The 25,083-nt window shown below is 38.1% G+C and overlaps 1 protein-coding gene across 6 annotated transcripts in view; it reads right to left on the bottom strand.

Moving 5' to 3' along the window:
- Positions 1-23,102, bottom strand: part of strbp (spermatid perinuclear RNA binding protein) — a 96,874-nt gene extending 73,772 nt beyond the window's left edge. For 4 of the 6 annotated variants that reach the window (XM_084104129.1, XM_084104127.1, XM_084104130.1 and 1 more), the window contains exon 1: positions 21,069-21,202. The gene's annotated coding sequence lies outside the window, so the exon portion shown is untranslated. Of the gene's footprint in view, positions 1-21,068; positions 21,203-22,958 lie in introns of those variants that run through there. The other 2 variants (XM_084104128.1, XM_084104131.1) reach the window with 1 other exon arrangement.
- Positions 23,103-25,083: the final 1,981 nt, after the last annotated feature.

Below are 25,083 nucleotides of genomic sequence, written 5' to 3'. Positions count from 1 at the left end.
AACCATCCATAAAACAAGCCAACACTCAACGTCCGGGTCTCATTTGCCCAAGAGCCAAAATATTTACATTTGCATGTTCTCTCGTCCTGCATTGAGCGCCAAAGAAATCATACATTGGTTTAACACACACATCCAAGTCAGGCAAATAAAAGGGGCAAAGATTATGGGTATTATGTGAGGGCTTTGACTCGATTATTGAAATAAAGACAAATTACTAAATTAAAATGTGATGTAATAGCCACTAGGCAGGGTTTCTGCCATACAGATTATAGCAGTTAATCTATGAAAGACACAGCTGTGATGTTGAAGAGTTATTCGCCTGGTGATTAGATTTATAATAGATGTCCACTGCTCAAAGAATGCAAGAGTTAGGAACAAAACAGAAGAGAAAGGGAGGAGAAAAGCCCCTCTTCTGTTCATCACTCTTTACACAATCTGGGCCAAGCCCAATCACTTTACTCCTGCAGTTACCATGGAGACTGGCTCCCTCCCACTCCTAGGTGTTAAGAGACATTGCGATCGGAGGCCAAGCGCGCAGTGCAGTTTATGTTGTCACCTCACTTGTTTTTAACTGCAAACTCGCTAATAAGCATAGGTTGTGTCGGTCAATGGCACCTTATTCTATCAAAAGATCCACGAGAAGCTGAGCTCATCTCGAGGTGTACGGAGGGTGACAGATAGTGGTAATGGAAACCGTGAAATCTATTTCGTGGGTCCTGGACTTAAGAGACACACTGGACCACTGTACAAACGCTTGTAACTTTGAAAGCTATCATTTTAAAATGTAAAATAGTTGGTCAAAACTATCCAGATGAAAAACTTACTTAACAAAACGTAGTTACTATATTGTGGCTATTTAAATGGGCAATACCTTGATAAATATCATCATCTGATCAGCTGTTTTGTTAGTAACTTGTATTGTTGCTAACTGCTTTTTTTATTTGTAAAAATGGGCAGTTTGCACTTTTGTAAAAAGCAGTTTGTTTAAATATATCTGTTAAAGTTTAATGGCATCATCACCACATTTGAGATCCTCATTGTTTCTGTGACAAATCAATTCTGCTGTTATTTTCACAATAAATGAGATATTTGACACAAAAACACAGAAAAACTGTACAAAATCTTAATTATGATGACAGTATTAAACATGAACAGATAGATTTTTTACATAAAATACAAGTAATAATTATAAACACCTTAATTTATTTTTAAAACCCTGTCAGACAACAGAGTTTAACTATATACATTTCACAACAAAAAGACTTTAGTTCCTGATTTATTTTTTATTTTTTTATTGTTAAACTGCACAAACGGTTCAACTGAACTGTCACTAAAATGAATCGACTTCCCAACTCACTAATGTAGGAGTAATGCTATGTTCATACTTGATGGGAAGATTTGATAGAAAAACTACACTATTATGAAAATTGATGAGCTAAAGTCACACAGTAGTTAAGTTAGTAGCAACCCTCTACAACGTGAGTAAATCACTCGCATATGCGACCAAATTTCATGAGAGGCAACTAAAAAAAAAGTCTAACTAACCAATAGCTAGTAAATTGTACGATTACTGTCGGCTGTAATTGAGTTAGAGGCAAAAAATAAGTTTAGCGCAGATACAGTTTCATTGCCTATTGAGCTTTATGCACCGTCGCTTGGATGAGAGTGCCCTCTGATGCTTTCTCTCTCACACACACACACACTCACCGTGAGAGAAAGAGAGAGCACATGCAGGGCTCGTTGACTGAACCCGATCGGACCAGTGCTGCATCGTCATGAAAGTGTATCATTTGCAAGCATTTTCAAGCCTTTGACAATTTAAACACTGAAGCGCAAGACGACGATTTCTTTTCTCTTTTTTTTTTTTGCTTGATCTGACAGTAGCTATGTTTCCATCCACACGTTTTTATCCGAATTAAGTGATATCGAATGAAAAATGCCTTATGTAAACAGTAAAATTCGATTGAATTTCATGAATATCGACTCAAATGAAATACGCTCGGTCTCATCGGATTTTATCTTGATCGATATACGGCTTATGCGATAAACGCTGATGGAAGCGTTATTTGTATAAATCCATTTTTTCTACAGTTGAGAAATAAAACGTGTACAGCATCATTATGATCCGTGCATTGTCTTAAAGTGACAGCAGCCTAATATACCTGCTGCCACCGCCTGTGTTTTTAATGTTAACTCAATGCAAAAAAACTGAACAAAAAACAAAAATTCACTCAATGCTCGACTGAATAACTTTTGTAACTTTAATAAGGATTCATGTATATTTCATTTACAGTGAAGACTATGCAATGTTATTTTACATTTCTTGATTACTTTATTCAATTTCTGTAAATATACTCTTAGATCTACCGGAAAAACCTGAAATGCACTGTTTACTTCATTTGCATCTTTGTTCTATTGTGTTTGTGCTTTTGCTTGTAGTTTGATTATGTGTTTCATTTTATTCAACGGTTTACTTTAACAGTGTTTGAAATTATTTAATATTTATATTTAATATTATATTCATGCAGAATGTTTTCATTTGCATTGTTCTTGTGTTTCATGTAAAAAGTCTGGAGTGTAAAATCAATCTTTTACTAGCCAATGGCGACTCGAGCTACAGTCTGTGCGTGGAGGGTTGAGTAGCATCACTACGTTATGAAATTTGCTTGCCTAAGGTGAGAAAGTGAGAGCAACTGTCTCTCTAGCGGATAACACTTGCAGGTTTCTGCGATTCTGGTACTTGACACTGGCATTACCAGCAGAAAGCACGGAGATACCAAAAGCCTCTAATCAGCTTAACATTAAAGGCTTATAATCAGTGAGGTCTCTGTGTCCTAAACCGCCCGCTGAGATGCTCGAGGCCCGTACATGAGGCCTCAAAGGCCGCGTGCACCTGGTCATACAATTCTCATTTCTGTGCCGCAGACTAGTTTTGACCAGTCGAATTAGGGCACCAGCACTGCACATTTTGGCAGGGTACTCAAGTTAACACAGTCAGTAATGTCTTAAGTAAAAGTAAACAGCTATAGGAAAAAATATAAAAATCGAACGCGTGTCAAAATATCGAATCTGAACAGTGGCCTTCCAGGGCGAATGCAGCCCTTGTGACCTCTCTGTGAAAGAGGAGGCGAGGAATAACGATCGAGGTTTGCATCAGTTCAGACTTGGATCTCCAGAGACTGCACTATCCTCTACAAATATTGCTGAGAGAGCATCCGCTGACAAAGACAATTTTTGTGCGCATGCGACTGTGTGTGCAAGCTTACGTATCTGCGTGAGCTTATTGTCAGTGCAATTGATCAGTTTCACTGCAATCTTGGATCGTCACGTGGAGCAATGATTGTCACGTTGCAGGATGGCTGACAGAATAGCAACGTTTTAAAGTAGCATTTGACTCCCATCTTCCTCACAGTTAAGGTTTTTTTTTTTTTTTTTAAAGGAAACGAACTCCTTCCATTCCCCCTTCACCAGCACCTTATCAAATCTGGTGCAAAATAGACAGTGACAAAGGAAGAAGAAAGAGGGAAAAAAGTAAAAGCAAAGACATTGTGAGGCCTGCCATTGTTTTATTCTTCTAATATGTAAAAAATAACTCCAACCGAAAGGCAAAGTGGGTCAGAGAATTCCCCAGGTACCGCAGAGACGCAGCCAGTCGTTTCACAGCAGAACCAGAGCTCAGCCCATCCCAGCTCGAGGCTCTCAGACCTGGACAGCCATATGAGTATATGAAAACATATTACACACCGGTCATTCCTAAAGGCTTTGTTCGAGTGAATATTACTGTTGAAGGGGGCATAATTTGGAAAACAGGATCTTCTTTGCACAGTCTACTATGATACTATATATATATTCTACGGTTCTCAAAATGCAAAGCATCCTACCCAGTCCATCAAGGCCATTTACAGAAATTAGGGTACAAAAAAAGTAAGGTTACACTTTATTTTAAGGTGACGTAGTTACACTGTACATACTCAAATAAGTACTAAGTAATATTAATTAACTACATGTACTTAGTGTTACAGTTAGGGTTTGGGTTAGCGTTAGTTGTAATTATGCATAATTTACTTTTATTGTTATAGTAATGTATAACTATGTCACCTAAAAAAATAAAAGTGTTACCAAAAGAAAATACTTATGCCACAGTCCATTCTGATGACCAACATGCGAGTTATCTTGGTACATGGAGGTCAGATGATCATTAGAGGTCAGTTAAAAACAGAAGACAAAGATAAAGTATAGGAAAACAGCCTGAACCGAAACTAGCTTGGCTAAATTAAAATGAGCTAATTCAACAATTCTTGATTTTTTTTTGTCCCAACTAAAATTGTGTGAAATCCACTTATATATGCAAAATAGAAATTCTCAAACCATTTGTGATGAGACTACATGAATCATTTTTGTTGGCATTAACCTGGGCAGGGGATTTCTAGTTCCCAGCATGCTTTAGGACTGGATGGAGAGAGTAAATGTTGAGATTAAGTGATATTTTGTGTGTTTTTCAGAAGGATGAAAAAAGGGGGAATCTGAGGGCCGGTTTCACAGACAGGGCTTAGATTAAGCCAGGAAGGATTAGACCTTAGTTCAAATAGGATATTCAAGTAGCTTTTATAAAACTGCCTTAGAAAAAAGCACATTACTGGTGTGCATATGGAGACAAAACAATGACACTAACATATTTTAAGATTTGTCAGTGCAAGTTGCTTTCAGTTCAGACAGCTCAAACATGCATAATAGTCTGGGAGTATCTTAAGCCTTGTCTGTGAAAACAGCCATTAGTGTTTAATGTTCTGTTGGGATTTAGAACCGTTTATGATATATTGTTAATTTGGGGGTTACCATTGTGCTGAAGAGTGAAGCTTATATCCTCAACCCAAGCACAAAAGGCTATACCGTATGTTGCTTTAAACAATAAGCCATTATTATGCAAACCCCATCTTAATTTTTATTTATTTTTTTGTTAGTATGGCTCTTGCTAACTAGTAGTGAACAAAGATTTCAGTTCATTGACATTTCATTTTATTGGCTCAATTCAACCCAGTCAAATTGAAAGAGTTAAATTTACATGGCAAATTCATATTAAGAAAAGTAATCTCCAATATTTGAACATTTATCTACAACTGAATCCAATTTAGCCAAAGACTTAATATACTGTATGTACACTAACATGTAACCACATATTCAAGATTCAGAGGACTAATTTAAGATTCAACCATTGAAAAGTCCATATTGGTCAATGACTAATCTGAATGTTCAGGGGAGGATGTCTCTGTTAAATCCCCTGCTAACCAAGGCCCAAAAGAAAGGCTAACATGTGCATTTACCCTCTTAAATCAATTATAGGTGCAATAACAGAGCTGCTGTTTATATTGGCATTGCTGTTCACGTCCAACATGTTTGTTTATTTCCTGAGAGTGACAGTTGAAGACTGCTCTGCTCTGTAAATAGACAAGAGACTGGGAGCAGGTCAAAATTAGCAGCAGCTGACAAGCTATCTGTGACGCAATCAGGGTTCGACCTGAAAAAAAACTGAGGGCTGAAGCCAGGTTTACTGCTCTACATACAGTAAGCCACAGATGATTTACCATGCTAGCAAAGCTAACCCGGCTACTGCTGCCCACGTTAAGCTTGATCAGTGAATACTAATCAGAAGAGACTTAAAAGTAATCCAGCCAGGATATAACACATCCACCGCACAGATTAAAGGGTGTTCCCGTGGGGTCAGTCAGGGTCAGACCGTCTTATGCATATAGGAGAGTGCAAACATACACAATGGGAAAAAAATTAAGGAACAATCTAGAAGCACTGCAAAAAATTTGGTGCAAAAAAACCTCCAGTAAATAGTGATTCTCTCTGTAAAGATATAATCTAGCTCAGACAACACAGTGTGATACATCATTAGATCCCTGTTGTTAGGAAGCACCCCAGAGTCTTATGGGAAAGAGACATTCTGGTCTCCAGAGAGAGAGGAAGGCATGACTTGCCAATTCAGCCAAGATTTACAGTGTAGCAACTGTATCATTGAGGAGGCTGAGAAAGAGACACAGCTGTATCAATACATGGGGCTCAGCAAATAGCAGGACTAAGGGTGCTGAGTCCTTTCAACGCTCTAAGGTACGCTCAACACTGACTGCGAGTAAATCGCTGAGGTTACAGAGTCACTAGGTGTGTTCGACTTCATGTGGCGCTGCGCAGACCGATCGACTAGAAGACGAGACAGTGCTGACGTCTCGTCACTGTGACGTACGGCATCAAAGTACAGCGAGAGCGATTCGAGAGCGGCTGCACAAGCTCTGATGACAGCGCAGCCGTTTCCCGATTGGCCGAATTCACTGATGACATCAGTGACATGTGTTTTGTGTTTAAACAGTGATTTTATAACAGTAAAAACTTTTCATTTAACCATAATGTTATATTGTGTCATGTTTATCAAAATAACACTGACAAAGAAATATACAGAATCAGAGAATTGTGCCAGATGAAGACCTGATGGTCGAAATGTTGCACTTTCAATAAAAAAAGTTGTTTGGAGCTGTTATGTTCAGTGTGCGGACATCACGCTTCCTTTTTCCATAAAAATATATCCATTTTATTGGTATTTAAATATATAGGCTTATGTAGAACTTTATTATTGTACAGATGGTGCTGTATTAAGCATGAAAAGTGTTTCTGTTGCTTCAAGAAAACGTCTAAAACGCCCGTGTATTTGATAAATATTGTATAAGTACTGTGATAAAGTACGCAAACACCTTGCGAGCGTCTCTACAGGAAGCAGAAAGTCTCCAACTTGACGGCTTCGTTTTCAATACCGCCCCCGACAGCAAGCGGCAGCTCTCTCCGATCGGTCAGCGCAGCGCTGCATGAAGTCAAACACACCTTCTGTTCTGTCCTTCATACATGACCTCGGTGTCTAACCTGCAGCGGATCACTGTCTGCACTATTTACAGTCGTGCAACTTTATATATCCTCAACTGTTGCCGTCACTGATGTTGGCAAAAATCGTCAACTGTCGTTGAAAATGATTGACAATTGCTTTTTTGCTGTCATCATTTGCAGTCAAGTAAATGTAGATCATCCTATCAAACTCAGTATCCAAGTGCATCAAAAATGAACGACTTCTGGTCACCTTGGCATTGCATATTTGTGTCGGTGTGAGTGTAACTTCAATTACCATCCCTCAAAGACCCTCAGGCAGCTTTTGACACTCACACTGTCCTCCAGTTTCCTAGTTCACCTCGTCCTGAAAACATCCCTCAACTCTCTTAGCTGAAGGCCAGGAGGTATGTGTACACTGACAAACTGTATGAGTGCAAGGAAGCAGAGAGAAATCTCTGGGATTTGTCAAACCCAAGGAATGAAGGAAAGATATGCAGCACAGGGTGTCCCTTGGCACAAAGGAGATTTCCAATTACTCACTGCGCCTGAGAGCTTAGCAGGCGGCCACAGCCATGAAGGGTAAGAAAGACAACTTCAGCATGGAGAATGCTCTTTTTAGGGAAATCAATATTCAAGAGCCAAAAAATAATAATAATCCAAAAATCCAACTGAGAAATGGAAGGTAGAAATGATTATCGTAATGAAGAGCGACAGTGACAGTGTGTTCGGTGGACACTGGCTGGTGTTAATGAGCATGGTGGAAAGTTCATGCTGGACAGATGTTACGTGAGGTTCTGGACATCATTAAAGATTATTCATTTTGTGCTAATCTCTTTTGTCTCTTCATCTTTCTTGCACACATCTAAATGCTGTTGCTTCAAGAAAGCAATTACATAATAATCACTTTATGACAAAGCTAAATTGACTTCACTATTTGCTAGAGCTTTCTCGAAAGTCTCACATCCGCAGGTCCGATACCATTCAGCCCATCTTCCAAAAAATTGTTTCATCATTCTCTACTTTCTATCCAAAAAACTAAAAGAAAAAATAAATATAAAACAGGTTACACATGCTCAAGATATATTAAACTGTGGTGCTCATGTGGGTGATGCAGGTTTGAATCTGACCTGCAATACGTTCAAATTCTCGTCACTCTCCCGAAGCAAAAACTAGGGCTGCAACGTATATCGAGTTTGTACAATACATTGATATATTTTTATAAACAACATAGGATGAGGCAATACCATTTATCGATACACAGTTTACGAGCGCATCAGAAAAATAGCAGAGGACACACAGTGAGCTGCTGCAAGGAAATCCAATGTTTCCTAAACATGAGACATGATTTATATTAAAACTTGCAAAATAACTCTTAAAGGTGCATTGCGCAAGTCTCTGAGTTTTTGCAGAACTATGCCCCCTCTGGCGACAAGCGAAACTGCAACCAGAGGTGTGCACTCTCATGGACCACACGCACGCTTGCACGAGCACGAGCTGTTCATAACCAAAGGAGCATCAGCCGCACAAATCTTTTGTTTACAGTCATAATTAGGGCTGGGCAAAAAAATCGATTTTTCGATTAATCGTTTTTTAAAATGTGGTCGATTCAAAATCGATTCTCAAACGCCAAGAATCGATTTTTTTCCATCTTTATTTATCTATTACCCACTGTTCATATAGGCTTGCAAACTCAATTTTATAGCTAATGCTGTGAGATTTTATGTTAGTTTTATCTAAATCATAAAATAACCTCAATTAGTGCTGCACGTTTAATCATATCGCAATCGCGATGTCAAGCCTATACGCAATTAGGCTATATGACGCAAAATGCTGCGATTTTGTATGAAATAGACAAATCTGGGCTTTTAACGCAATGCAGCATCTGTTAATTTTTTGTCATCCTTTGGCTAGTGTTACATGATCCCGCTCTTATTCATGCAAATGCTTTTAAACCATTCATACGCGACAAGACAAAATAGATCTCGCTGCCTGTGAATGTCCTGACTGTGACACAGAAAAACTTGCGATGATATCGTGCGTGCGCACAAGACAGCCCAGAATAGAGTTATCTTTCGCGCTTGAACGAACAATAAAACACACAATAATGCCAAAATGTCTTTTTGTTGAGTATTTTCATAACATAAGAGCAGTCTTATGATGAACGTGAAGAGTTATGACTCGTGAGGGAATGAGGCGCGTGTGAGATCCGCGTCTCTGTCAACAGCGGCTGGTCTTAAAGGGACAGTACACAGTAGCCACTAATTATCTCTGTCGTTAAAGTTAATCAAATAACAAAGGGAACAGAGAAAAACACTCACTGCTCTTGACTAAAGAACTTTTTTAACTTTGATTAGTCTATATATAATTTATAATTAATGCAGCACAGACTGTTTGATAACTTTATTCAATTTATGTATATGGCCTAGCTGTTAGACAGGAAGGGCACAGATAAAAATTATATGCAATGTTTTTATATGGGTTTATGTGAGGATTGTTAACCTGTTTGATCAAGACATGCGACTGTTCTGACTTGTCCGATTTTCAGCATCAATTTTTCATCTTGCATCAAAATCCTGTCTATTCATTGTATGCATTTGAAATATAGAGTTGGGTTCTGTTTTAATACCCAAGTGTACCTAAAATAAAAAGAGTTTAATATACAGGTTTGTGGCTCTTAATTTCTTTTTATTAATTAAACACTTGAAAACTTATGTTCTTTTCTTTTCTTTTCTTTTTCTTTTTTTAATAAATATAGGATTTGTATTAAATATTCATTGAGTCGAATCGAAATCTAATTCAGAATCGAAATCGAAAAATCAAATCGAGAATCGAAATCGAAAATCGAATCAAGAATCGAAATCGAATCGATTTGAGAGCTTGCGAATCGAAATCGAATCGAATTGTAACATCTGAATCGATACCCAGCCCTAGTCATAATGTCTTCAGAGGTAATAAAGTTATAAATCTGCAAGTCATTTTAAATATGTGAAAGGAAAGGCATTTGAGTAAATTACACACTTATGTGTGAGGGGAAAACGGGGGTAGTAGAAAACTTAGGTTTTTGTTTCCATCTATCTCCATGTTGAACTGTTTTATGTGTTTACTGTATCCACTTATGATTGTATTATTATGGAAACACGTTCATGAACAATATAAGTTATTACTTTGTTATTACTTTGTAAAAGTTCAAAAGTACAACAAAGTACACTCAAAGTACACAAAGTACACTCAAATGTCTCAAGGTAATATTCATAGATTATTACATCATTTGTTGTCATAGATTTGCCGTATCAGACATTAGAGACTGGGCTATATCTTACCGTTTTATCAAGAAAAAATCCAACTGAGGATCCCGTTTGAGCCCTAGAGCAGACCGAAGATTCCAACGAACAGTATTTATATAGTTTTTACCTTTTGTACACAGCCACGTCCAAGTGATCTGAGGGCGCGGGCGCTTCCTAGTGTGTGCAGACCGGAGATCTCTCCATTTATTGAAAGCCTTCCCGATGTTGACTCTCGTCTTATTCTGACGCCTGTGGCACTAGACAAAAGTTTTCTTTTCTTTGTCTTACGTGGAGTTTGCGTTGGGGTTTGGAATGAACTACAAGCCGGTCTCTTTGAATCCATCTTTTACTTTTGTCGAAAGTTGACTAAAGTTTTGTTTTGTCGCTCGAGTTGTCTTCGCTGATACGGAGAATGGTGGCGAATACACAAACCTGCCAGACATTACCAGGTGAGCGTGAACACGCATGACGTCACGCCCAGTCTCAAATTCCGTCCCGAATCCCTCTTATTTATTTTACTGTACAGGATTATAGAGGCAATCGCAGTGATCAGAGAAGGGCTCATTCAGCCCATCAGGCAATTGTTTAAGCATGTATGGGTTAGAAAAACGGGTATTTTTAACATGAAATGTTGCGCAATGCACCTTTAAGAAATAGTTAACGCGTATAGTTTAACGTGGCTTACCCCGTCAGGTGATCTAACAGGTACTTGTGCTTTTTAATGTCTTTAAGATGTGGTGTTTTCATCAGAGGATAACGTGTTAGAAAGCCATGCAAATATCTTAATTTCACTGTAAGGATTGGACTAGCCTCATGCAAACAAGTCTTCACTTCACCGCTAAACTTCACAGACTTCACTGAACCAGAGCCACCGCATGGTACGACAAACAGACGGAGCACAATAATTATTACTCAAATAAACATTGATAAATTATTTGTTGGACATTAAATGTTACAAGTATGTATATTTTTTTTGATAGTAGTAACTGAAAAGTGTCTCTTGCAATGGGGTAATCAACTGTAGGCCAAAGCCGGGTTCACACTGTACGATTTCACAGTCTGGGACACATTTAGCAAATCCTAAAAGATTCCTCTAATCCTAAACTAAAATCAAAAATTAGTTTGACAGGCTCACCAACAGAAGATTAATGATCAAATTTGACCTCCGACGAAATTCTGGCAGCGTCCGAAGATTTGACTCGCACTCCTGCAGTGTGACTTCTATGACGACTGTCAAATTTTCTTCGTTTTTCAAGACAAGCCATGACCAAAATGAACGTTAGAGATTTCTTTGTAGCTACCGGTTCAATCCCACGTGTAATGCAGCTCAGTGTCACTGACTGATGAAGTAAAAAAAAGAGTTTCTTGAGTACGTCCATTTTTAACGCGTCTTGAATGCTGTACAGTCTGATGACAACCGAGATCTTAGTGTGACAAGGCTTACGTGGGGATCATGTTCGTACAGTCTCACAAGAAACAATCGTAAAGGACTATTATAAATCGTACAGTGTGCACCCGGCTTAATATTACCACTAAGCTCTGTGCTTTTATTTTTAATCTTCTATAAAAGCATTGTTTTTGTTTTTAGATTGTAATGTTGTTACATTGTTAGAATATAATGTGATTTTAACCCTTTCTGCACATAATATATAGAATAGCCTACATGGGTACATTCAATATATTAGTTTCCAAAACCTTCAAAATGAACATTGTTTGCAGGACTACATTAGGCATGTGAAATAAATAAAAAAATAATTACAGAAGAATTTTTTTTTTTTAAATGTGTTTTCCAAATGCCACTCGCTTTGTGAAAACTCTGAATCCATGAAGGCTCTATCTGTAATTATGAATCAACACGTTCACAGTTCACACAGACTAATAATCTTGCGAGTGTAAGTGAGGGGTTGTTGGCTAAATTTGGCAGGAGGAACAGAAATGAACAATGTGCATTTTGGTCATGTTTACTAAGTACTGGAGCAAATTGCCACCACCCAAACAATTGGACCACAAAGTAAAATAACACTGTAAGAAATAAAAAAAAGGGACTCAATACAACCAGCTAGGACTGGAATACAGACTCATTTAAATGCATCTGATTCGCCAATGCATTCATATTTAATAAGATTAATTCTGCATCCCTAAAGTACACACACACATGCATTTGTTTTATGATGGAATTTTTGTATAGGGTTTCATATCAAGAATACATCACTGAAAGCCTGATCTTTATTTATAACCCATACACTTATGACTTCAACACACCCACACACGCCCAGAAATAAGCAACATTACCAATTATCCTTAATGAACAGACCGACAGTCATTATGGGGCTTTCAACAGCCGCTACAACCGTTCTGAGAACAGTGAATACGATCGGTGTCAGATAAGTGCAGTTCTGTCACAAAAGTACAATTCAGAGGGAATCGCTTCCTACAATTACGTCTGGCAGCTTAATTCTCGCTACCATAACTCACACACACGCCATTGTGGGTTAAAAAGAACTGTTCAGTACTGTATTACGGCACAAAGGAACAAACGTGGCGGGGTGAACGTAATAACCCTCACTTGTCTTTATCAATATTCTGCTCACTCATTTATAGGCTAAACAGAGGGCTCCTTTCATCTATCTAATAGTGTGTGGCCAGCATACGCACCAGGCACTGTCTAATTGGTTAATTCTCCGTGGAGGCAAAGGGGTGATGACCATCAAGGCAGAACAAATCAAAGTGTCCTACACCCCCTCCTCCTTTCTCTTCATCTACCCTTCTCTTTTTCTTTCTATCTCTCTATATCGCTCATAAAAATCATCATGGTGATACTACTGTGCTGGAAACCTCCCTTATTAAATTAGATACACTATCAGATGGGGAAGCACTCTGCCTTCCAGTCTTTAATTGAATATCCATCTCAGCCATGACTAGGAAGTCAAATAGGAATTAATTGCTACATGCAATAACACAAGTGACCAGAGCGCTGTTCAAAACTGTACCTAGAAAGCAAAAAATAATCAAAATAAAAGGCAACGTAGCATGCATCCTTAATGATAATGCAATCCCACAATGCACTGCTTCAAAAAACTCATTGATTTTATTCAATCTTGAAAAGTATAAATGTGTGTTATAACTACAAGAGTCTCAGGTAGCTTTGTAACATGCTGTTGCTAACATAAAACTCTATTGCAATTAATTTATTCAAGTTAAAAAATAGTTGCGTACATTAGATTTTATGTACATCAGTGCCTTTTTGATCCCAATGTGCTCTGTCTAGATGTTTTTAACGCAAAAACCCATCCCGAACCCATGCCTCCTAGGTTTTGAAACAGAGATATTTGTCACACCATACAAATCTTATAATCTGCAAAATCTTATCAGACTAGTAGAAACACAGGTGCTTCGAGAGAGGCAGTTAGTTTGTCTTACTGATAGAAACAAATGTGTATCCTAAAATACTCGAATAAGTTTAGACCAAATCCACTGAGGAATTTGTGTGTATTTGTGATCCTCTTGCAGAGGCAGACATCATCCTTGCCTCATTCATCACTGTGCATTAAAATGCATTTACAGTACATTACTATTTTACTATTCATAGTTTTCATACTAGGGTTGACATACCAGTACCAGTCAGTAAAAAAATAATAAAAATAATTACTGGTTGTAATATTCAGTACACGCTGATAGATACGTGATAAAAGGGAGGCTCTTCTCTTGCTTTCTGCTTATAACCTATTCACAATCTCAACACAAGTTTAGTTTTTTATGCAGCTAAGTACACTGCAAAGTTTCTAGATTGACAACCACATTTAAATAGACTGAATCGGAAACTGCAATGATAACCAACAGACGATACAACAACAAAAAATTACGTATACTTAATTGAACAGGTTTTGCTCTGGTACTAAAATTGGTACCGAGAACCGCAAAATTGGCAGGATAAAACCAGCAAATGTTTTAACCACCAGGCAACGAGTTTTGAATGAGAAAGCACAATAGGCAAGCAAAAAAAAATTATTATTTTTTATTATTCATGATCTGCACAGTAAACCACAAGAGCATAAAAAACACTGTCCATGTGTTTCAATTCTGACCATTTAAGTTTTCATGTGAGACAATACTTTCCATAAAAGATTCGGATTTGTAAGATTAAATTATAAGAGGAACTGTTCCCAGGTCAGCGTTTAATTACTATGCTTGCCAAATTCAATAAATCAAAAGCAACAGCACATGGTTTCCTATCAACACTAATCATCTTTGGTTTGAACACCTTTATAGCTTTATAATGCTAAATGTATTATTTTATAGCCTGTGTGCTGCATATAATGATTTGTTTAGAAATGCTGCTGTTTCATTGAATGTGTGTGTCTGTGTGTGTCCGTCTCAGGGAATGGTGACCCACTGTCTCTCTCTCTCTCTCTCTCTCTCTCTGACTCTCACATGCCTTACAAGGCCATTCCTTCCCTGTGTGTGCGTTAGATCTGGTTTCTGCTCATCGCTGGATCCATTTCCGCTGCTCCTGTCGGCACATCAGCTGCCTTAAAACCACATACGCACGCACGTCTACACAAACTGCCTGTTGACACAGCGCAGGGCACTTTTCCACTGCACACCCCCTCAGGAGTTCCAGTCCCATAGTGCCCTTCCTCCAGTATGCACACACAACCAAATGCACACTTGTACCCAGCTCTTCACTTGCTCCCTTCGACCCCAAAACAGACAAACCATTTATCAGACAAGGATCACGCAATGTCACTCTGAGGTCTTTTGCAACAGTGCAGCTTACTAGATTGGACAACTAACAATTATCTAGCAAATTGAGCATGGACCAGCGTTTCCTGCTATTAGTGCTGCCGCTTATAGATCTACAGCGTCATGCTAGAAAGATACATTTTATCTTAGTTGTAAGTTTGCAGTCTGAATGTAGTGCGATATAAAGGTTTGATAAACATAAATTCAAAGACATGTCTTTCTTACGATTCATATTAAAAAAAAAGAATAGAAGCGAAAGTGTTAATATTACTGGAACAAGTGCTTTAAAAAAAATTAAACTTTTGAAAGTACTTTAAAGGCTGCCTGAAATAAAAATGTATGATTTTTTATAGCTTTTAGTACAAATATGTTAGCCTTAAGGTTATGAATAAGCTGGTGTGTTCCAAAACACTGACAAAATTCGCATTTAGGAGAAAACTTCTTACTTCCACTAAAATGATCACGGATTTTTATGACATCACTGCGGACTTCAGCTTCTCATCACATCTTCTGTCCAATCAAATGCTCTCTAGAATCTAAAGCTCCGCCCCCTTTGCTATAAATACCGCCTGGCCAAAGCGACCATTGACACGTCACGGAGCAATATGGGCTGGAGATGTGAGTTCAGTTGCTCAAACGCTCGAGTTTTATTCCGTTTTCCAACGTTGGTTAAGAATGAAATAGCTAGAATTTATTCACAGCGCTCGGATACGCTTCCATGGTGCCGTCAAGTACGACTTGCAGTCTGTGCGGTAAACTACACGCTATTGGCTATTTGAAAAGGGGGAGGAGCCATTCAATGTCCCGCCTTAGCTTCCTGTTTCAGTGGAAATTACGTCATTGCATCAAACAAAGCTGCGCGTTGCAAGGCACTTCAGTGGGCCTTTAATTATAAAAACATTCAAATGTTTCTATTTCTATAGTATAATAATATAGTAAAATAATTTTGTTTAAAATTGCCTTCATTTAGCCCAATTATGTACACTGTTGCACAGACATATGAAGGTCTGTTGTGCTCATGGGGTATCCGAGGGTAATCTTTTACCCTTCCCTCTTCACTCGTCCTGTACTTTTCTGTCAATTCCCCACTGTAGCCTAATAAAGGCATAAACCAAATAAATAAATAAATAAATGATTAAACCAGCACAGATGTCTTTGTAGTTGCTTTGCTGTTTGCTAGATTCTGACTTTGCGCAATGTGCCAGTTCTTTTATGGGATTGTTCACCTCTCATTAGTCAGACAGAATTAAATTCAGCGGCCAAGATGCAACCAAGTCACGGGCCAAAATCAGTTGGCACAGTGGGACGTAATGCCTGTAAACTGGTTGATTTTCGATTATTGCCAAACCAGCAATAAACAATGTACAATGGGTAATGACCTCAGGCAGCTGAAGACCTCAAGAAACTTGTTTAGAGTACTTCTCCTTTCGGAAAAAGGAGAGCTTCTTCCTCTCTGTTGGGTTCTCCCTTTCTCAAACACTCTCCCCAGAAAGGCTTTCTTTGTCATGCAAACAGCAGACAGTAAATCAGATGTCCTGATGGCGCAGTGGCAGACGGGCGCACAGGCTCAGGAGGAGGAAGCGGGCTTTGGCTTGAGTCGAGCTCAAATTCCCCCTCTGTTAGCAATGTCAGCTTTTCCCATCAGCAAGAGAGCAGGCCAAGAATAGCTCCGATCGGTTGGAGAGCGATGGAGGGAAAAAGGTGAAAGAGTGGGAGAAAGATGAAGAAACACTTCATCAGCTGAATATCACCTCATTCTGTCAAACGGCCAATATTCTGCAAATCTATTATGCACTATATTGGCATTTAATAGAAGAATATACAGGCAAAAATCCCAATACATAAATATAATGAAATGTTTACAATTTTTTTGACCAATTTCCAAGACTTTTCAAATAATTTCTGATTACTGGACGTGATTTTTTTTTTTATATGCATGCAAAGCTATTTATAGCTGGACAAAAACAAACATGCACAATATTTAACTGTTTTCTACATTGATAATAAGAAATGTTTTTTATTGATCATCAGATCATATTAGACTGATTTCTGAAGGATCATGTGACACTGAAGTCTGGAGTAATGATGCTGAAAATTCAGCTTTGATCACAGGAATAAATTACATTTTAAAATATATATATATTTAACAATATTACTATGCCTATATTTTGGTCAAATAAATGCAGTCTTCGTGAACATTTCATAAGACTTATTTAAAAAACAAACAACAAAAATCAGACCCCAACATTTTGCATGGTAGTGTAGTGTATATGTGAATTTTAAAAAACTAATTGCACTAAAAAGAAATCCTAAAACATACACTCTCAATATCAACTACTAAAACTCTAGCAGGCAAAGTTAAGTAAACACTAGAAATGAAATGTATCCATTTCAAATAAGATAAATAAGCCGAGAAGACGTGTTTGAGTTTGTGGTGTCGGCTGAAGAGGCAGAGCGAGTTATGAAAGATTACATAGACAAACAATTTCTTTTTATTCGGAACAATATGCACCAATTAATTGTGCACAATGAGACCAGGAACATGCATTAAGAAATTAAACAAGGCCCATTCTGATTTGATGTTGATTCTAAGATTAAGACTGAATGTGGAGGAATGTCAATAAAGCCATAAAGAGAAAGAAAAATCCATTCTCAGGTTTATTATGCTCTAAATCTCCACAGACAGCCGGTGTGACCTAACGATGCTGAAAGTCAGCTACATCTGCCACCGTTGACTCCCTCTGCCCTCAGGAAATGCCACACACACAACTCTTAAACGATTATTCAAGTGCTAAATCCTTGCAACAGGCCGTGAGAGTCAAATTAAGGCCTCTGGGGCCGATGTGGGCCATAACCGAGAGACTTAAGGCCCGTTCACAACAAGAACGATAACTATAAAGATAACTATATCAGCATCCACACACCAGCGGACGATATCGTTCTGTTTATTCTAAGCGCGTGTTTGTCTGCCGCTTTAAACGCTCGAGCTTGTGACAGCAGGATGCATTCTGATTGGCTGACAATGTTTTTATCGTTCATCAGCTGGATAAAATCGTTCTGAAAGTGATTCCAAAGATATCGTTTCTCTGTGCCGTTATAGTTAGCTGTGGTGTGAACTATTCTTTAATATTGAGAACGATTTTTAGAACTATATCTCCATTGTTTTCTTTATAGTTATCGTCCTTGGTGTGAACGGGCCTTAAGCCTGGGAGAAACAAAGACAAAGAGTGACCAGAGACATTCGCACTTTGACCTCCCGACCCGAGCATCTGTCATCTCTTCTCTGAGTAGAATCTTCAGAGTTCAGACAGGTCTATATTTCTGTTCTGTCCTCTACGATATGACCCCATAACATCTTGGGGAAGAAGGCAGACAGACTGTGCGACATCTGTCTCGTATGTCACTCTGTACAGTGGAGATTTTAAACCAACAATATTTTAGACCAGTGGTTCTCAAACTAGTTTGGCCATGGACCCACAATAACTCATGGATATACAAATCCTTCCCAGCAAACACACAACATACCACACTAATATTAATAGTTAGGGATGCATCGATATGAACATTTTGGTCGTAACCGATCATTCTTTTTATTTCAAAGCCGATAAGCTGATTTATTGGCCGATAAATCTAAACCCAAATGTTGATGTAAGTTTTGAGAGCCTAATTACAAAAACAATAGTCTCACCATTAAAAGCCATGTCCCAAGCACACAACTATATAATGTTCTCATTATCATTTTATATAGCCAGATCTGACAGATCATGCGCTGCATGTTACACTTAAACGTATTTTCCTTTTTGAAGTAATTTCAAGCTATTCAAAGCCATCATGTTAATCAGTGCACATCTGAAGGGAATAATCCATTATTTATCGGCTTTAATATATCGGCCAATATAACATTAAAAATGAACATATATCGGCCGATACCGATATTGTGGCCGATATATCCTGCATCCCTATAATAGTAATATATTGGTATTTTTTGGGACATCGTAACTACAACGTTGCATGCTCATATATGAACCGCAAAAACACCTTCTGTGTGAGCCGGCCCTGATAAGTTTTTAAATGTTGAACTTCTTTTAACTTGAGTGCCCTATAGAGAACAACGTCATGCACGAGACGCTGCAAAAGATGCGAGGGCAACAGTCAAACACGTTTGTCTAAAGCATTTCCATAGAAAACCAAGTAAAAATAGTGCACCGTTTTTTGTTCGCGTTTTAAGGTCACGAAAATGCTGTTGTTGTGTGAATGAATGGCCAAAATTAATTAGAAAGGTTTCAGTTTTTAGTTGAAAACGGTGTCGTGTAAACGGCCCCTAAATTTTGTTCTTTGACTACACACTCTGGGTCACCGGTTGAGAAACACCGTTTTAGACTCCATAACCAACATCTTATGGTCAACACAATGAACATCACCAGGTAACACACACCGCAGTTTATATATGTGTTTTCATGCTTTTGTTTTGGCACAAACAACTTGGAGCCGCACAGAAATGAAAAATAAATAAGTTTCAACTTGTCTCTCTCTCTCTCTCTCTCTCACACACACTCAAGGGAATTCAGTCCTTACAAAACAAGTGCAATCTTTCGCATTTCAACCTGAGGCAATATGTGATAGCCACAAGCTATTTTCAGACAATGTGCCAAGCAATTTCCAAAGCATTTCAGATGCTGGGCTCACAGCAGCGTGTGTCGCAGAGAGAGAAGTGTGTGCATGTGTGTGAGGGACGGAAGGGATGAGCTGATCGCATGAGGAAAAAAGCATCACAGTTATGCTCTTTGTTCTTGTGAAAGGAAAGTGGATATCCAGGATCTATAGATCACACATAGATTAAGTCAAACATAACTTCACCATACTTGCGTAGCCTAACAAGTTAACATTAGGAGGAAGCAAAAACAGATTTATGTAGCCTACACCTTCACAAAAATTTAACCATGGCATTTCTGTAAAAATATTAGTTACTGCAGTTGTAAAATAAAATTGTGGTAACTTATCCAAAGTAATAAAAATAAGTGATATAACAGAATTCTGAATATATAACAAAATTCATGTTTTTACAGTAGTATGGTATTTTGGCAAGCTAAAGACTTTGGTTACCACACTTTTTGGTCAATGAATTGCCATGAATTTTCCATAATTGTTCCAGTGGTTCATGGATGTACAGTACTGTACTATTTAATAATAATAATAATACTATTAATAATAATAATAATAATCATTTTATGGAGATTTTATTGCTAAATAAATATTATTATAAATATATTAACTACATCTAAATAGTTTATTATTTATCTTTATATTTGTATTAATACATTTATAAACGTCCATGACTCGTGATACTTCCAGGTTTTTCATGGCTGTGGTTGTTACCGTGTAGGCTAAATATGTGTAAGAAAAAACATCAATATTTCGGAGAGTATTTTAACCAAATAGAGAGAACGATACTTCCCACATGTAGTCCCAACATGTCTGCTATTCGTCTATTAACGTAAGATTCTGCCCCTTGAATCAATTCTTCAGTTTACTCTAATCAGTTCTAGGCTCATGACTATTTTCAGTTCAAATGAATCGGTCAGCTATTGACTCCAGAACCGTTTGGACCGATTCAATTCGATTCGCAGGTGTATCGTAACAAACTGTTAAGTGAACCGATTCAAAAGATTCATTGAAAGATCCGACTCACAAGAACGATTCGTTCGCGTAGCGATCACAGAATAGACGGTGAAACTGCGGAAGTCTCTCTACAAGACACCTGCTGCAAGATGATTATCAACCCTTACTTAACCGCCTCTACATGACTGTGTCTGTTGGAAAAAGATAACAAAACAAACCCACAGTACTAACCATCAATGCCACATAACGTTACATTCACCGCACTGACACAGGTTAACTGAGACAAATAAAACAACAACGTTTCAGTTTCTTACAACATGCAAAACAAGAATCACGTGCAGTTAATAAAACGACATCCAGCATGTGTTTGCTAACAAATTTAAACGAGGGAGTGGGAAGCTGTTTTCAGAGCTGGAGAAAGAGAAAGCAACTTTTTAAATGGAACTTGTCGCAACCGTTGAGCCAAACGAGAGTCTCAAGCGCGTTTAAACGCGAACCTCCGGGGCTGGAGGAGAAAAAGCCGCAAACACGACTCAGAGCGCTACTTACTGGTGAAAGACGAAATGTTAAATAATCCAAGAGTATCCTGAATGTGTAGGAGTCGAGGTTCAGACTAATATCGTGGTGTCAGCGGGACTCGCTCTTCTCCGCCTGCTGCCTCACTCACGCGCACTTAGATGAATGAGGAACGCGCAGAAGCGTGCACGAGCTCAATTCATTATTCACGCGGAGGACAGTGAAACTGCCCAAGTTTCCCAACATCGATCTTTCGTGGTTATATATTTTGCATGAATATATTTACGGGATCATTTTAGTGGAGTTTTGACTTGCTATCAAACTGCATGCAAATGCCCTAGCCTAAAGGTCCGGAACCTAATCATATTTAACACCAAACCTTTACTGTTTACCCCCGAGTAAGAAAAATAGGCTATTTAAAATAGCTAGACAAACACAATAAACATAGCTAAACAAACATGACAAGATTTTTTTTTTTTGACGTTTTCATGAAAATAAATTAATGATAAATGGGAGAAGAAAAAAGAACTGACCCCCAAATATTTGACATTTTCTTGGAATTACACGAACACATATACTCACTGTAAAAAATATTGTTGGTTTAACTTAAAAAGGTAAGTTACATGGTTACATGAAAATATGAGTTAATAGGAGATTGCTTTAATAAGTAGAAACTCAAAATAGTATGTTATCTGAAGCACACTAATTGTCTAAGTTGATTTGACAATGATAAAAAGTTGTGATAAATCATGAAAATATTTTTTACAGTGAGGATAGGCCTACAAGAGGACTAAATGTCCTGGTGTAAAAGACCCCTTGGATATTATTATTTTCTCTTAATAGGCTATATTATATAACAACAAAACCATTGCATCATTTTCCTAAATACTGCAACAAATAGTTTTGAATAAGTTGTGAGAAACTGGATGTGGTGAATATGCAAAGTGTCCATATTGATGACTCCTGTCACAATACAGATTTGTCAAATATATAGGCCAACACAAACTAAAAGAGGTTGGCTATACACATGGCCCTAAAAGCAGAATAATACAAATCTTATTTTATAAAAACGTAAGATTTTATGAAATGCCAAACATGAATCAAATAGAAAACGGAACACTTCTGTCACAGTTGTGTCCCAAAGAACTCAAATTGAGTTACTCCATCGAATTGTTTATTTATTTATTTTTATTAAAAAATAGGCTACATTAAGAACGAATTGAACTATAGCTAAAAGGTGGTCTGCTTTACCCTAATCTAGAATAATTAATTCAGGTCAGATCTGCCCCATGGATCACAGGTGATGCAGTAACAGTTTCCAAAGGACAATAGAAACGGTTAATGCAAACAAACCATCTCTTCACACACTTGATGGCACGCTCACAGCAAAATTGGGCTACACAAATTAACAACCAAAGTTTATATTGGCTAAGCGACTGATTCCTTCGTCTCAATTAAAATAGTCTCACATAACAAGCCAGTGTTTGTTTCTCTCCTCCAGCCCCAGATACAGCCTAATAAATTATTCATCTACAGCAGATGCACCAGCACAACCTCAATATAGGCTACCCAAATGCAGCATCTGAAAGCGCGAGGTGAAGTTAAATGCACGCGCGTGCATGTAATTCATCCATTTGAAAGCCGATACAAAACCCATCGTCCGAGAAGCGACTGCACTGCCTTGCCTGAAAGCATCAAAGAAAGATACGAAGGCATTTGCAGGTAAAACTACGAATAGATGTGCTTGCATCCGCAGATACTGTACATTAACTAATAACAGCAGCACATATGCGGATAGACACAGATGATGTCCTTCATGAACACATGAAACAGTCATCGCAACAACACGATGCGCTTTAAAACCATATGCGTGTTTCTATCGGCATGGTAGGGTTTTAAAGCGTCCTGAACGAGATGAATTACCGTGGTCTCGTTGGCCGTAATCCCCCGCTGGACCGATATACCTCCAGTCAAGTGTTTCTTTCTCCGGCTGTCTCTCTCTTTCTGCTTTCCAACTGTCTCAAGTATTTGGACCACGGGCGCGTTCACGTCATGATATGCGCGTGCTCTAATTGGAGGGCTGCTGCTCTGCAATAACTGGTACAGTGTTACACTGTTTCACCTGGCGAAACATCTGACTGTCTTACAGTGTTATCTTTCGAATTATTAAGTCTCGAGGCTAAGTTTATCTGTGACTTGTGTTCTGGAAAATATCCAAATAGGAAGAGCCCAGACCATTTTGTCATTGCACCTATTTTTATCAAATATTATCAGCGCATGATTAGTAATCACAGAGCTTACTCAAAGAATCCACAAAGAATGCAGAGATAACCTGAGGTAAAATATGTTTAGATAGATAGATAGATAGATAGATAGATAGATAGATAGATAGATAGATAGATAGATAGATAGATAGATAGATAGATAGATAGATAGATAGATAGATAGATAGATAGATAGATAGATAGATAGATTTGAAACACCTTTAATCTTGTAATGTAATTTGAAACACCATGTAAGGAACTTCACCACTTTTGAAATAATTGACTGAAATATAAAATACATTTGTAATTTATAAGACACTATCATCTTCTTGCAGCCTCCTCAGATTGGACGAGAGGTTTCAGATTCGCTCTTCTTTTGTTGCTGGCCATATATAATATAGCACATCTTTTCAAATAGCTATAAGAATCCAGCAAGGTGAGTCTGATTGACGAGATACATTGTGACTTCAATGTTTATCAATCAGCTCCCAGACAAGCGCATGAATCTGTTCCACGCAGAGCTGAACTGTATAATCCAATCAAGGGTATGAAAACAGGTATGTGTGGAGTGACAGTAATTCAGTGCTGTGATTGTTGTAGTGGAAGGCAAGGCCACGAGGAATGCAGAATACTCCGGCTCTCAGAGGAGGCTTTCAGAGAAACACCTCTACGGCAGTTTCAAAGCAAGGCCGAACACATAAGTCTGGTCTCTCCTGTAGAACAACATGCCAGGAACAGTCTCCACACACACACGCACACACATACACGCACACACAGCTCACAGTGTTTAAATTCCTGTTCATTTTAAGGGTGTGTTTGTGTGAAACTTAGTGTCTCTGCTTACACACCAGAACAACAGGGCATACTGTCCTAAAAGGACAAATACTCTTTTCTATGTATCATAAACGTACACAGCTGGATTTCATTAAATAAAATTAAACATTAATACAACTCTTTATTAAACAGACACCCCTCACCTAGAACAGCATAATGTCCCCAGTCATATATATAAGAGGTGGCATAATCTAATAAATATGCATGTTTTTGCATACATTAGTGAGCTTCAGCCTGCAGTATTATAATTAGATATTACACCAGATCCTCCCTCTGCAGTGCCAAAACTGCTTTTAAACTGACTCAGAGCATCACAATGTATTCACAATGTAACTATCCGTCCACAAAGACGGAATGATGAAAATATGATAAGTATCATAAAGATTTTGCCAAGTATCATATGCTCCTGGAACAACATTCCTATCATCCAGATTTTCCTTTTTTAAATCCCTATCTGATTGGTTGATGTTGCTGCTGGTAGCTTAGTGATAAAAAATTGGTACTAGTAACCCATTCAAATTGTGCCTCTTGTAAACTGTTTTGGATAATATAGAATCAGCTAAATAATCACCCCACGAATATTACAAACAATGTGCATCAGCATTTGAATGGTCTTTCATTGGTTCCGCCCCATATTCTCATGGCAACTTAAAATAATTTGTATGACAAGACGAAATCGGGATATATTGTACGCCTCGGCTTAAACAAAAACGTACGACTGCATTTTTTTTTTTTTTTTTTTTTTTTTGCGAACTTGATTTCTTAGGATTTCGTCATCTTGCCTGACTTTGGTGACTGCGCAGAAAGTCCACAAGTGAGACTCATGAGTAATAAAACTTATGACGTTCCAGGAAATCCCTAATATGGGCAAAGACATCCAGTGATCGCTGTAGCTGAATAAAACGCAGATAGAGACATTTTGACTTATTAAACATGAATAAAATTAACAC

Source organism: Abramis brama (genome assembly GCF_963993115.1).
Source record: "Abramis brama genome assembly, chromosome: 25".
Classification (NCBI taxonomy): Eukaryota; Metazoa; Chordata; class Actinopteri; order Cypriniformes; family Leuciscidae; genus Abramis; species Abramis brama.
This window is presented reverse-complemented; position numbering and strand designations above follow the sequence as displayed.